Source organism: Macaca thibetana, chromosome 2, assembly GCF_024542745.1.
Source record: "Macaca thibetana thibetana isolate TM-01 chromosome 2, ASM2454274v1, whole genome shotgun sequence".
In the NCBI taxonomy this organism is placed as follows: domain Eukaryota; kingdom Metazoa; phylum Chordata; class Mammalia; order Primates; family Cercopithecidae; genus Macaca; species Macaca thibetana.
The window spans coordinates 63,561,138-63,574,287 of NC_065579.1; the positions used below are offsets into that span (position 1 = coordinate 63,561,138).

At 37.7% G+C, this 13,150-nt stretch overlaps 1 protein-coding gene across 2 annotated transcripts in view; it reads left to right on the top strand.

The window, feature by feature from the left end:
- The window catches only part of PPM1L (protein phosphatase, Mg2+/Mn2+ dependent 1L), a 309,827-nt gene that overhangs the window by 157,562 nt on the left and 139,115 nt on the right, over nucleotides 1–13,150 (top strand). The window lies entirely within an intron of this gene.

Here is a 13,150-nt window from a genome sequence, read left to right on the forward strand (position 1 = left end):
TTTTCTAAGGAATATTAAGGGTAGTTTTGACTGTGTGATTTGCTAATCTAACCTCTTATATGTTTATTATATGGAATTTATTTTTGCATTTCCCTACCAGTTCCAATATATAAAGTGCCTTTCTGAATAAATGTTCTTCCCATTGTGGCCCTACTTTGTTATGACTATCTAATTATAAAGAGCATATTCTGCCAATGGTAATTCTCATTATACTCTATTATATATACTCTCATTATATTCTCATTATACTCTAACCTGAAGCCTGTTCATCTTGGAACATTATAGTCTTACAGGTTGACACTGATTTATTGATAAGCTCAGAATATTAGCTTTCCAGTCTTTTGAATGCCCATCTAATAGTTCTGAGATATGTATTTTATTTAACTAGTTTTTTGGTGACACCCCCATCATTAAAGTTAAGCTTGCATTTAAATCAGTAAGTTTTAGGTTAGGACTATCTTTGTTTAATAGTCATAATCATAATCATAATCATATTTATATACATTGCAAGTGCTTTGTTTTAAACGATTGTAACAAGTGATTTTCAAGAGACATATGCAGTTTATTTTAGTATACCAAAAGGAAGTCATAAAAATCTGCAGATTGAAATATATCTAGATTTTTATGTTATCTTTCATTACTTCTTTCCCTTCCTTAGTTTAACACAGTTTTCTGTTCTTAAAATTCTAGTATTGGTTGACCCTATTCTCATTTGATTTTTGATGGGAAAAGTAGAACTAGACAAAACATTTTTTAAAAACTTTTTTTAAAAAAAATCATTTTTTCTAAGATTATTTTTCTTTTTATTTGAATGCTTTACATTTTAATTGCTCATTTAAACCTTTTAAAATCTTAGCCCTAGTTTTCCTTTATTCGTTGGTTTTAGCCTTTCATTTCTATTGTTTCCTTTTGGGCTTCTATTCATTGAACAATTTCTAATTTTTGCTAGTTTTCTTTCTACTTCCTGCCCTTTCTTAACATTATTATTATTTTTTTTTTAGGAAAGACCATGTGTTCTGATGCTTTAAATTTTTATATTTTTCCCTTGGTGCTTTTCTATTAGATTCTACAAATTGTATTTCTGTAGGAGTGTCCATTTTAAAAAACAAGGTGAGGTGTCTGGATCAGTATGTATATTAGGTTATCTATTGCTGCATAACAACATACCCTAAAAATTAGCAACTTAAAACAGCAAACATTTGTATAATAATTTTTGTGGGTTAAGAACCCAGGCAGGCCAGGTGTGGTGGCTCATGCCTGTAATCCCAGCACCTTGGGAAGCCAAGGTAGGTGGATCACGAAGTCAAGAGATGGAGACCATCCTGGCCAACATGGTGAAACCCCATCTCTACTAAAAATACAAAAATTAGCTGGGTGTGGTGGCGTATGCCTGTAGTCCCAGCTACTTAGAAGGCTGAGGCAGGAGAATTGCTTGAACCTGGGAGGCAGAGGTTGCAGTGAGCCAAGATCATGCCACTGCACTCCAGCCTGAGAACAGAGTGAGACTTTGTCTCACAAAACAAACAAACAAACAAACAAACAAACAAACAAAACAAAACCCAGGCACAATTTACCTGGTGCTTCTGACTCAGTAGCTCTGATGAAGTTATAGTCAGGGTGGTGGCTGTGGCTGAATGCTCATCTGAATGCTTGACAGGATGGATTCACTTTCAAGCTCACTCATGTGGTTGTTGGCAGAATTTAATTCCTTGTGGGATATTGGACAGAGAGCCTGAATTCCTCACTGTTTGTTGGCTGGGGGCCTCCCTTGGTTCCTTGCCACATAAGCTTCCATAGGGCAGCTTACAACATGGCAGCTGGTTTCCTTTAGAACAAGCAAATGTGAGAGCAAGATAGAGTACTTAAGATGGAAGCCATAGTCTTTTTGTAACTCCAGAATAATCATTTTGTCCATCCTCTATTTGTTAGAGGCGAGTCACTTGGTCCAGCCCATATTCAAGGGAGCAATTACATAAATAGCAGGGGCTCAGATTATTGGGGACTATTTTAGGGGTTGCTTACCAGTGTATGTGTTTTAGAAGCAGAATATAATACATACTTACAAGGAACAAAAGCAGAGCTCCCATGGAACATGGAAGGCATGGAATATGGAAGGCAGTAGAAATACAAGTTCGAGATAATATCTCAGACTACAAGAGTAGAACAGTAGCAGGGCTTTGTAAAAATATAGTGAGAAATAAATAGTTTAGGATGAAGATTAAAGAAAACTTTCTTATCAATATTAATATTAATTCTGGTCTACATATTTTCTGTTCATTGAAGTACCTAGCTTTTTGAAAGTAGTTAAAACAAATCATATCCAAAACTAAGAATAACTATGCAATTTATGTTCAGGAATTTATCATAAAATTATTTTTAAAAACTTATCTGCATATGTTTTTCTTTTTCTCTCAAGTTTATTTTTTATTTTCTGTATACTTCTTCATTTCTCTTGGCAATGTAATGTTTTCCCTCTTGTGCATATAAGTGTTTTGCTGAGATTTTGTCATAAACTCTCTAGCCAAATTCCTTTTTAAGTATTGTCACCATGTTTAATTAATACTAAAGCATGGCAGAGTTAAAGATAATCAAAAAGGGATAATGAAGTGTTCCTGGGCTAGCAACAGTGGGAAACTATCACTACCCCAAGCATGTAAGGGCAAGAGGAGGGAATCATGTTCCTGGAAACTAGCAGGAGCTGCACATACGACGGAGGGAATGCCCAGCTGGAGCAGGAATGCAGCCACGGCTTGTGGTCTGTCAGGGAAGAATCCAAGGAGATGAATACCCCAGCTTTGCTCTCCTCCTACCCTCTGATCTCTTGTCTCCCCTTAGCCAAACCTACAAGAATCCAGAAGGTAAGGGAGCCCCGTTGATGCAGGCCATGCAGGTCAGCCTCTCCGGGCAGAGTGTAGCAGAGAAGAGAAGGGGAGAGAATGATTCTGAAGGGGGCAAAAGGAGCATATTCAGCAAAGAAAGAAGTTTTTTTAATTCGTGGTATTGTCTGTGTTTGGATATTAGCCTGTTTGAATGTATCCACTGTCTAACTTTAAAAGTTTTGAGTTTTTGTTAGTCTTTCTACTCGAATGACCCCATAATGGTTACAATCAAGTCTTCAAGAGACTTTGTTGTTGGTTTTCTTTCTTAAGTAGTAGGCTATGTTTATATTATGTTTTATTTATTATCAAATGCATGGTGTAAGAGTGCTTTTATTGTGGAAGTTTGACTTTAAAATGGCCTACCAAGAAGGAATATGCATCTTCGTTACATTTGGAACTATAAAAACTAAATACGGTGTTGTTCACACAAACAAATAATTTTTGCTGAATAGTTGTTTATCAGTTTCTTGGAGCCTTGTTTTATAAATACTCATAAACTTGGAGAAAAAGTCTGCTTGAAAGAATTTGAGGCTGTATGTAGTCTACTTATTACTACTTTCTTTTTTTTTAAAGTATATGTTACATTTAGAAACAGATACTGTAACACAGAAGCAAAGATGACTGATGAGATTTTTTTCACCAAATATTTATGGAAGCCTGTCCACTTAATGTGAACACACAGAGATAAATAGTATAGGCATATGGTGATTACCAAGACAGAGTCCTTGCTCTGGAACAGTTTACCACCAAGTAGGGTATTTAAGTGCATAAACAACTAACTGTAATGATGAGTAGTGTCCCATAAATACTGTCTTATAGGGACAGGCAATAGTATAGCAGTGCAGAGAGTGATTTCAGAGAGGCTAGTGTTTCAGCTAAAGCTTAAGTGGTGAATACAATTATGGTAGAGGACGGGGGAATTCATTTTGAGCTCAGGGAATGGCATGAATAAGGCACAACTGAATAAAAATACAAATATGAAGGTGGGGTAAGAATTGTTCAAGGCCGAACCTTGGTGAACAACATATACAAGCAGTGGCAAGAGTGAAGGGTATTCAGAAACATGGTAGAAGATTAGGCTGCCAAGAGAGAACAAACAGGGCTAGATTGTCAAGGTCTTGAGTGCTTTGTTAATAATTTTACATTTTCTACATAGATCTTAAAAACTTTTTTGTGAAGAAGAGATAAATAATAGTAAGGTAAGGGATCAGCTCAAGATGGAAGAGAATGGGGCAGAGAGGCTTTTGGTGATAGTGTAGGAGGAGTGAGGAGGAATTTGCATGAAGGAGGGAGAGGATTTGCCTGAAGGCCATGGCATGGAAAGGAAATGGAGAACATAGGTATAAAACATCATACGTGCTGATGATAGACATGGGGGTTTCTTGATTTCTGTTTGGAGTAATTGGTAGAAGGTGAAGCTGTTACCTAAGAGACAATGGAAAAGAAAGAGCTGGCTCTGGAAGAAAGTTAACAAATTCAATTTTAGACTTACTACGTTTGAGATATTAGCACTGGTCTAATGTAGATGTCCATTTTGATCCACTGGAAATTTTGTCTGGAGCTCAGGAGTTGCCTGGGTTCAGGATAGAAATCTGGAAACATAAGCCTGAAGATAGTTTTATCTTTTTAAAGCCGTGAAAGTAAGCAAGCCCTCTCTCAAGGAGGGAGTTTAGCATGAAAAAAGGGCCAAACAGAGAACTGCCTACAGAGAGGTTGGACAAAAGTCCATTTAAAAAGACTGAGAAGAAGAAATCAAAGAACTAAGGGGAAAATCAGGGAACCGCAGTTGTCATAGAAGCCAAGGAGTTGGGGAGTTTTTAGAAGATTTTAGAACAATGCGACATTAAGAACTATGTTTATAGCAACTTGTAAATTAGTCCTTTCTTTTTCCCCCAGGAGCTTTAAATTCTGCCCATGTGGGTGGGTTGAGGGAGTCTTCAGAGTTTGTAGAAGTAGCTCTGGGTTTGTGAAAAATGTGAAGGTGATGTACTGACCTAGTTAATACCCCTTAATCCTGGGAGAAAGGAAGGGGTTGTGGCTGAAGTATTTATTTTTTGTCATGATAGATCTTGTCATGAATATTAACTATTTACTCTTTGAAGTCACAAGTGAAAGAAGGGCCTGGCTGTTCTGTTTAAGCATGTCGGAAGAACAATGATGCTTACTATGATGACTTCTCAATCTTGAAATATATTCAGAACTTGAAACTTTCTTTCCCTCCCCTTCCCCTTCTCTTTCTCTTTTCCCTTTCCCTTCCCCTTCCCCTTCCTTCCCCTCCCCTTTTTGACAGAGTCTCACTGGTCACCCAGTCTGGAGTGCAGTGGTGCAATCTTGGCTCACTGCAAACTTCGCCTCCTAGGTTCAGGTGATTGTCATGCTCAGCTTCCCCAGTAGCTGGGAATAAGGCATGCGCCACCACACCTGGCTAATTTTTGTATTTTTAGTGGAGATGGGGTTTTGCCATGTTGGCCAGCCTCAAATGAACTTCTGGCCTCAAGTGATCAGCCCACCTTGGCCTCCCAAAGTGTTGGGATTACAGGCGTGAGCTACCGCGCCTGGCCAGAGCCTGAAACTTTCAAGCTTTCAGTTTAATTCCATGGCTTTTATTTTCTTTTCCATTTTAAACCCAGTTATTTCCTAAATCTAATTTATTTATTTTTGTGTACATGTCTTTAAAAGGTTTCCTAATAATTATATTTGGTAAATAAGTTCTTATTGTTTCTTTTAGTTGTGCTTTTGTTTATTGAGAGAAATTGAAATAACTATTTTTAAATGTTGCAACTTGGTTGCAGGCTGCCACAGGTAATCAAGATGATATGCACCATGGTAAGCAATTTCTTTTGGAAATTCAAGCTATTTCTTGAACTTGGGGATTCCGGAACTGAAGTTTGAACTTCTCTTACTGTATAAATTACTTTAACATTATGGTACTTTTATACCTCATTTGGAGATTAAAGAGCTTGACCAAACAAGATAGGTTAGCATCCAGTCACCTGTAATGAGGAAAGAGTTAGTTTTCATGTGTGGTGCTTTGGGTATCAGAGATATGCATAGCTTCATAAATAACTGGGATTTTCATTGGCATTTTCCTACCACAAGTGTACTATTTTGATATTAACAGTCTTATCCTTTGAATCTCTTATGTTTGGCCAAATAGAAGTAAGAAATCTGAATAAAGGTTAATGTTAAGTGTGTTCTTGGAGAAGTGTATGTCACTGTCAGAGTAATGAGATTTAGGGTGAGGTTGTATGTTATGTATCTCTGATGGAGATTTTGAGGGGTAGCCAGACAGGTCACCAAACCTCAACCATAGCTATGTAGCACTGCCATAGGTTCTGCAGAGCAGACCTTAGCAAATGCACCTTCCTCCTTGTGCTGGGCTTTGACCCCAGAGCCTTCCATGGAAGCTAGAGGTCTGGTGGGTTGGCCTCAACCACTTGTGAGTGGGTATTCGCTTTATCCTTCTGGTCTATGACTTAGACTAAAAGAAGTCTGCCTGGGCCCCTTTTACTAAGGGCTAATTTTTTTTCTTGGATTCTTGCCATTCCTATGCAATGAGAAAAATAAACCCCAGGGGGAGAAAAAGAGAGTATACTAGCATTGCCTTCTAGCCTAGGCCCTCACAAGACAGGAGTCCTGACAAGCAAGACACAACCTTTTCACATATGGGAAGAGGCAATTCAAAGGAAGACCAGTAACTTCTAGTGATTCAAATAGAGGAATCCAAAAGGAGCACACAGAGTGGACCCAACAACTTTAACTGTCCCACGTCCTAACACGTGGACCATTTGGCATTGATTCCATACTAATGCTAATTCTTCTGCTGCTCGGAGTGATGGAGGAGGAGTGTTGAACCCTGAGATTAGTTTGTATCTCTGCATTCAAGAGGGAAAACAGAGAAGCTGGTAGAAAAGGCTTCTCAATTTGTGAGATTAATCTGTGTTACATTAGAAGTAGTGAGAAAGGAGAGTTAGGATTTGAAAGGCTTGGGAAGACCTGAATAATGTGGATAATGGTGTGTGCAAAGCCATAAAATGTGTGGTTTTGATGAGGTTAGAATCGTACCTGAAAGCTGAATGGTAATTTAGAGATCATCTAGGGTATGTAATCTGCAAGCTCCATCGTGGGCCCAGGGAAAACCTTTCTGTGAGCTTTTCCTGAAGCTGTACTTGAGGCAAATACAAACAGGGATCTCTTTGCCATCTCTGAGCAAATTCATGCCTCCCACCTGCTATAGGTTAGGAAATAATCTTTTATATCTGTTGGTGTTGCATTTCAAAGGGCTTCCCCGTATATTATCACATCTAACTGCCTGTTAATCACAGAGGAATAAATCGTGGCATCCACAGAGTAAAGCCTCTGCCAGGGTATGTACTCTCCATACAACCATGGACCTGCCTTCTGTTAATAGGATTCTGTATTGGGAGAGCAAACCCTTAAAAGCAGGGATAAAGATACTAAGAGGTCTTCCTGTCTTTTACTAAGGTCTGAAATGCTACCAATTCTAGCAATTGACTTATCTGGGTCCCCTAGGACCTTCTATTAGAGTGTGAATATCCATGCAAAAGAGTTATGAGCTCAGATTGAAGTGTGTCGTGTGGAAATGATGAAGAAGCGGTAATTATAGCAGATACATTGGTAGTTTTAGGTATGTACTAATTTACTTGATGTTATTAAGAAATTGTGAAGTTTAGAGCATTGCTATAGTTACTGTGAGGATTAAAATGCTGAAAAATAAATGCTCCTTCCGCAAAGATTTTACAGTGTAATGGGAGGTCCTCCAGTGAAGAAAGGGGGAGACTTTGGAAACAGAATGTCTGTAGGAAGTGATGAAGAGTGGTGTAGATAACCCTAAGCTTTCTTTTGTAAAAGTTGCATTTGATAACCACTTTGAGATGTTTACTTGGTGGCAATGCATACTGTGATGGGGTAAGTTGAATATGAAACAGGTTTTCATGGGATAGATGAGATGCTTAATGGGATACCCTGTGGACAAAAACCATGAAGATGGTATATGAATTTTTGGAAATAGATGACGTGTTCCAGGGGCCATGATTAAAAGGAAGAAGAACAGAGGCTCAAGTAATAGCTTAGAGAGTTTTAGGCCTTCCAACAGCTAGAAGAATTGGATTAATGGGTTTTGAAGGAGATAATGAACAAAAAGTTAGATTATGAAGTCACAAAATAGGTAACTTCTTTTTTTTTTTTTTTTTTTTTTTTTTTTTTTTTTTTGAGACGGAGTCTCACGCTGTTGCCCAGGCTGGAGTGCAGTGGCGCGATCTCGGCTCACTGCAAGCTCCGCCTCCTGGGTTCACGCCATTCTCCTGCCTCAGTCTCCTGAGTAGCTAGGACTACAGGCGCCCGCCACCGCGCCCGGCTAATTTTTTGTATTTTTAGTAGAGACGGGGTTTCACTGTGGTCTCGATCTCCTGACCTTGTGATCCGCCCGCCTCGTCCTCCCAAAGTGCTGGGATTACAGGCTTGAGCCACCGCGCCCGGCCTTAAAATAGGTAAATTCTTTATTCTGGGCAACGAGCAGGAAATCTAGCCCACCTTGGAGTAGACAGTGAACCCTGATGTCAGAGGTCGAAGAAAATCTGATTTCACTATTTTTTAGTTTTGTTAGCATGAAACTACTTTTTAAAATCAACTTTATTGAGGTATAATTTATCTGCAGTAAAACAAACCCATTTTAAGTACATTTCAGTGAGTTTTGATAAATGTATATAGCTGTATAAATACCTCCACAATCGAGATCTAGACTTCATTACTCCAGAATGTTCCTTGTGCCCCTTCCCAGTCATTCTCTACCCTGATCCTTGGCCCCAGGCAATCACTGCCCTCTGTCATTATAGATACAAATTTGTCTTCTCTAGGATTTCATATTAATGAAATTGTATAATATGTACTCATATCTGGTGTTTTGGGGATTCAGCATAATGTTTTTGAGATTCATCCATATCGTTTTTTATGTCAATAATTCATTCCTTTTCATTTCTGACTAGTATTCCATTGAATATACTACAATTTGTGTATTCATTCAGCTATTGATGGACATTTGGGTTGTTTCCAGTTTTTTGACTACCATTAATTTCCAGTTTTTGACTACTGTTAATTAAAGATACACATATTTTGAGTACTCAAATATGTACGTCTTTCATTTTTTCATTTTTCTCCGGCGAATAGGAGTGGGATTGCTAAGTTGTATGTTAAGTATATGTTTACCTTTATAACAAACTGACAAACTGTTTTCCAAAATGGTTGTATCGTTTTTTTTTTATTCTTACCAGTAGTGTATGAAAGTTCAAGTTCTTCCACATCTTTGCCAACACTTGGCCTAGACATTCTTTTTAATTTTAGTCATTCTAATAGGTGCATAGTGGTATATCATTGTGTTTTATTTTTCATTTCCCTGATGACTGCTAATGTGCTTGGTGGCCATTCATACATGCATTTTTTTGAAGTTTCTGTTCAAATCTTTGATTTTTTTTTTTTTTTACTGCGTTGTTTGACTTCTTAGTATTGAGTTGAAGGAGCTCTTATATATCCTAGATATAATTTTTGACCACTAGAAATTATTAAAAATTTTGCCATGATAGTGCTTTCAATGCATTACTGAAATAAAAATAATGGTCCAGATGCTAAAATGTAACACATCTGCTATGATATAGCTCATTTGAGGATAATAGAAAAATATAGATAAAAATATTCTTTTTGTTATCTTCAACTTGCATGATCTCAGATTTCAAAAAAGATGCCTGCCTACATATTTCTTCTTCCAGTACACTCTGCAATCTACTTAAAAAAAATTTTTTTTAAGATAGCTGCTAGATGAGTGCCAGTTTTATATTCTGTTTTTTTTTTCTGGCAACCCCTTTGAGAAACATATGTTTCTAAGTTAAGTTACTGCTTTTTCCTCCATATGCTTCTTATTCCATTTCTAGGTATCAGAAAGGCATTTGGGTTGAATACGTGCATGATTAAAACCATGGAGCTTATTGGTGGAGTCAGGCCCTCCAAATAGGAAAGAAAATGAATCTGATCACCACCAATTTAAAAGTAACTTAGAAACAAAACATCAAACTCTTTTTCTGCCAGTGACTTTAATTTTTAAACTATATAAACACTTGCTTATCAGCTATTTTTTGTGCTATTTTGTACATTGTTCCAAGCTAAACTTCCTGGGGAAGAACACAGGCACTACTCTCAAGAGCTCAGAGAACAAGTGCTGGAGGACAAGAGAGGGAATTAGGATTCTTGAATGCTTCTTATGCTATTTGCTTCTGGTCTTTCACAACTTCATGTAATTTATCTTCTGCCCTTATTGACCTAGAAGCTTACATGATAGTATTTGGTTCAATGACATCGAGTAAGCATTCTGCACATGAATTAGTGGGACAAATTTGGTCTCAGAATTCCACTACTGCTTAAAGTTATTAAAGAAATCTCTCAATCTATTAGCATTATAAGTATCCTATTCTAGCTAGTTATATAGATTCAAAACTTACTTTATTATGTAAACTATAGAGTGAAAGGTCAGTGAAAGTGTTTCAACTTTTAGAAATTGTTGACTTTCCAGGACTTGCATTTCTGGCCTTAATTATCTTGAATATAACACATCAGTGTACAGTAAGCAAAGTGATCTCTGGAGGACTAAAATAGATATTGTATCTCATATCTCACATGGTTCAGGCACAGCAGAATTCCTCCAATATCACTCAGAGCTTATGTATTCTTATATTAGGCATGGTTTTCATAAGCCTGGTTATTTATTTCCCAAGTCCACAGCTATTAAAAGCAAAAAAGGTGGGAGTTGGGGGGAGGTGGTGGTAAAAAGGGACTCCTATATGCATAAACACTGATAGCAGATTAGAGAAGGAGAGAATCATATTAAAAAAAAAAACATGATTTCAAAGGAAGGCCAATTTAGGACAGTTTAGGACACATATGGCAAAGCCCAATGGACCTTAATGGCATCCCTGTGTCATAGGGTATGCCAACAATATGATGGCCCATGAGTTATAAAGTCTTTACATTGTGATTAATATTCGTTTTGTTCTTTGTTTGTAATAAAATTCTAGATAGATTTCAAACCAAAATGATAAACAAAACAATTATGGGTCAAGATTAAGCGCCATCTGGAAAACTTTCTCCTGTTCCTTGCCCTAATGCCTTTGTGCCTTCCCTCTCCCCAGCTGCACATGCACACTTGCACGCGAATCCTCACTTGCAGGACTCACCCACTGATGGAATTTTCTCTGGGAAAAACTGGTTGAGCTGCCCTTCCTTTGAACTCTCTTTGCTTATACTATCATGGCACTAACAACCCCGTATGGTGATTACCTGTTTATTTGCTCATCTTATGAGACAGAAAGCTATTTGAGGGCAAGAACCTTGTCTTATCCATGGTTATATAAGCCTAGCACTTAGGACAGTCGTACCTGGCACATGGTAGAGAGGTGATACACAATTCTTTTTTTTTTTTTTTGAGACGGAGTCTTGCTCTGTCACCCAGGCTGGAGTGCAGTGGCCGGATCTCAGCTCACTGCAAGCTCCGCCTCCCGGGTTTACGCCGTTCTCCTGCCTCAGCCTCCCGAGTAGCTGGGACTACAGGCGCCCGCCACCTCGCCCGGCTAGTTTTTTTGTATTTTTTAGTAGAGACGGGGTTTCACCGTGTTAGCCGGGATCGTCTCTCGATCTCCTGGCCTCGTGATCCGCCCGTCTCGGCCTCCCAAAGTGCTGGGATTACAGGCTTGAGCCACCGCGCCCGGCCGTGATACATAATTCTTAAATAAAGGAATGGTTGAATGAATGTTGAATAAATCCAGAATAACTTCTGAGAAACCAAGATTTTTCTGCATAGTACTTTGGAAAAGCAGCATGGTAAAACCTTTGGAAAATTTGCACTCTAATCTGTTTGGAAATTTCCATTAGAAACCATCATGTAAGTTAGAGTCTTTAAGCTGTGAAAAATAAAACTGAGTCTGACAAATTAAACTATGCATAAGTATTCTAACATAATAAAGAAAGTATGGATTGTGTTTTTCCTTAAGAGTTCTTATTTGGTATAAAAATATCCATAGTAAAAAATTGAGTATGCTATATTTCTAAAATAAAAAAATACTTTTGAAAATGATACTTTAAGAACCATTAATAGTTCACCATTGATTTGGCTGAAGGAGAACAATCAGAAGCATGTTGTTTCATGGATCTAGTAACTAATAAAATACTCTTGCCTGGAATAATTTAAATCCAGAAAAGAGAAAAGGCTCATTACTGACAACTTTGCTAATGATAAAAAATTAGATGGCAGTAAATAACACTGGGCAATAACATTAAAGTTAAAAATGCCGTGTTCAAGTTATTAGACTTGGAAGTACAATGATACATACAAATGAATAGAAGACCAGATTTAAAGTACAGTACCAGGAATAAAACAGATTAAAGAGAAGGGTTATTTAACACTGGAATGGTTAATGAAAAATCTCCTCAGACTGGGATAATGGCTTTGAAATCCTTTTTATGTGAATGAGTAAAAATCATTGTCATTAATATTATTTAGTTTTAGAATAAAATTTGTGAAGCCCACTAAATACATGAAGAGTTGGATTAGACAGATATTTTAAGGGTCTTCGATTCAGGAGACTGACTACTCTACAAGCCTTTTCTGAGAGATTCTTTTTCCTTCTGCTTTTTTCTCTCCTCTGGCCTCTGTGACAACTATGTTCTTCTGCTTCTTCATTCATCTGAGATCATCGTTTGGCCACTTAAGAACTGGGCTTTCTTCCAAAATAGGATATTTGACTGTGGCCATTTTGACAGTGTTGTCTTAAATATAAAAGGCACACAAAAATGTTTTTTAATAGCCAGCAGGCATCATCAGCAGGCGCGGGTGTCGCCCTCGTGCTGCCTTACAGTGCCTGGCAGGCTCACGGATGGAGGAAGACTCTCGGAGTGAGAGGATATCTGTTGCAAATATTGTGTTACTTGTCATGTGTACAAAAGCTAAGAAAGCTTAATAGTTTGTTTTAGACTGTAGAAAAATATCCCCCTTTCAGAAAAAAAGCTACATCAAAATGTCATATACCTGCTTATTTCTGTTTTGCATTAGGAAGTTAATAAGCAAGTAGGTATGTGAATTGCTCTATGAAACCTGGGCTCAATAAAACATTTTGTTTTCTTTTTATTACTTAAATCAGTTTTTGAGCCCTGCTTGCTGGTGTGGTATTTGATGTCACCCATTGTTGGGGTTCCTTCCCCAACTTTCTCCC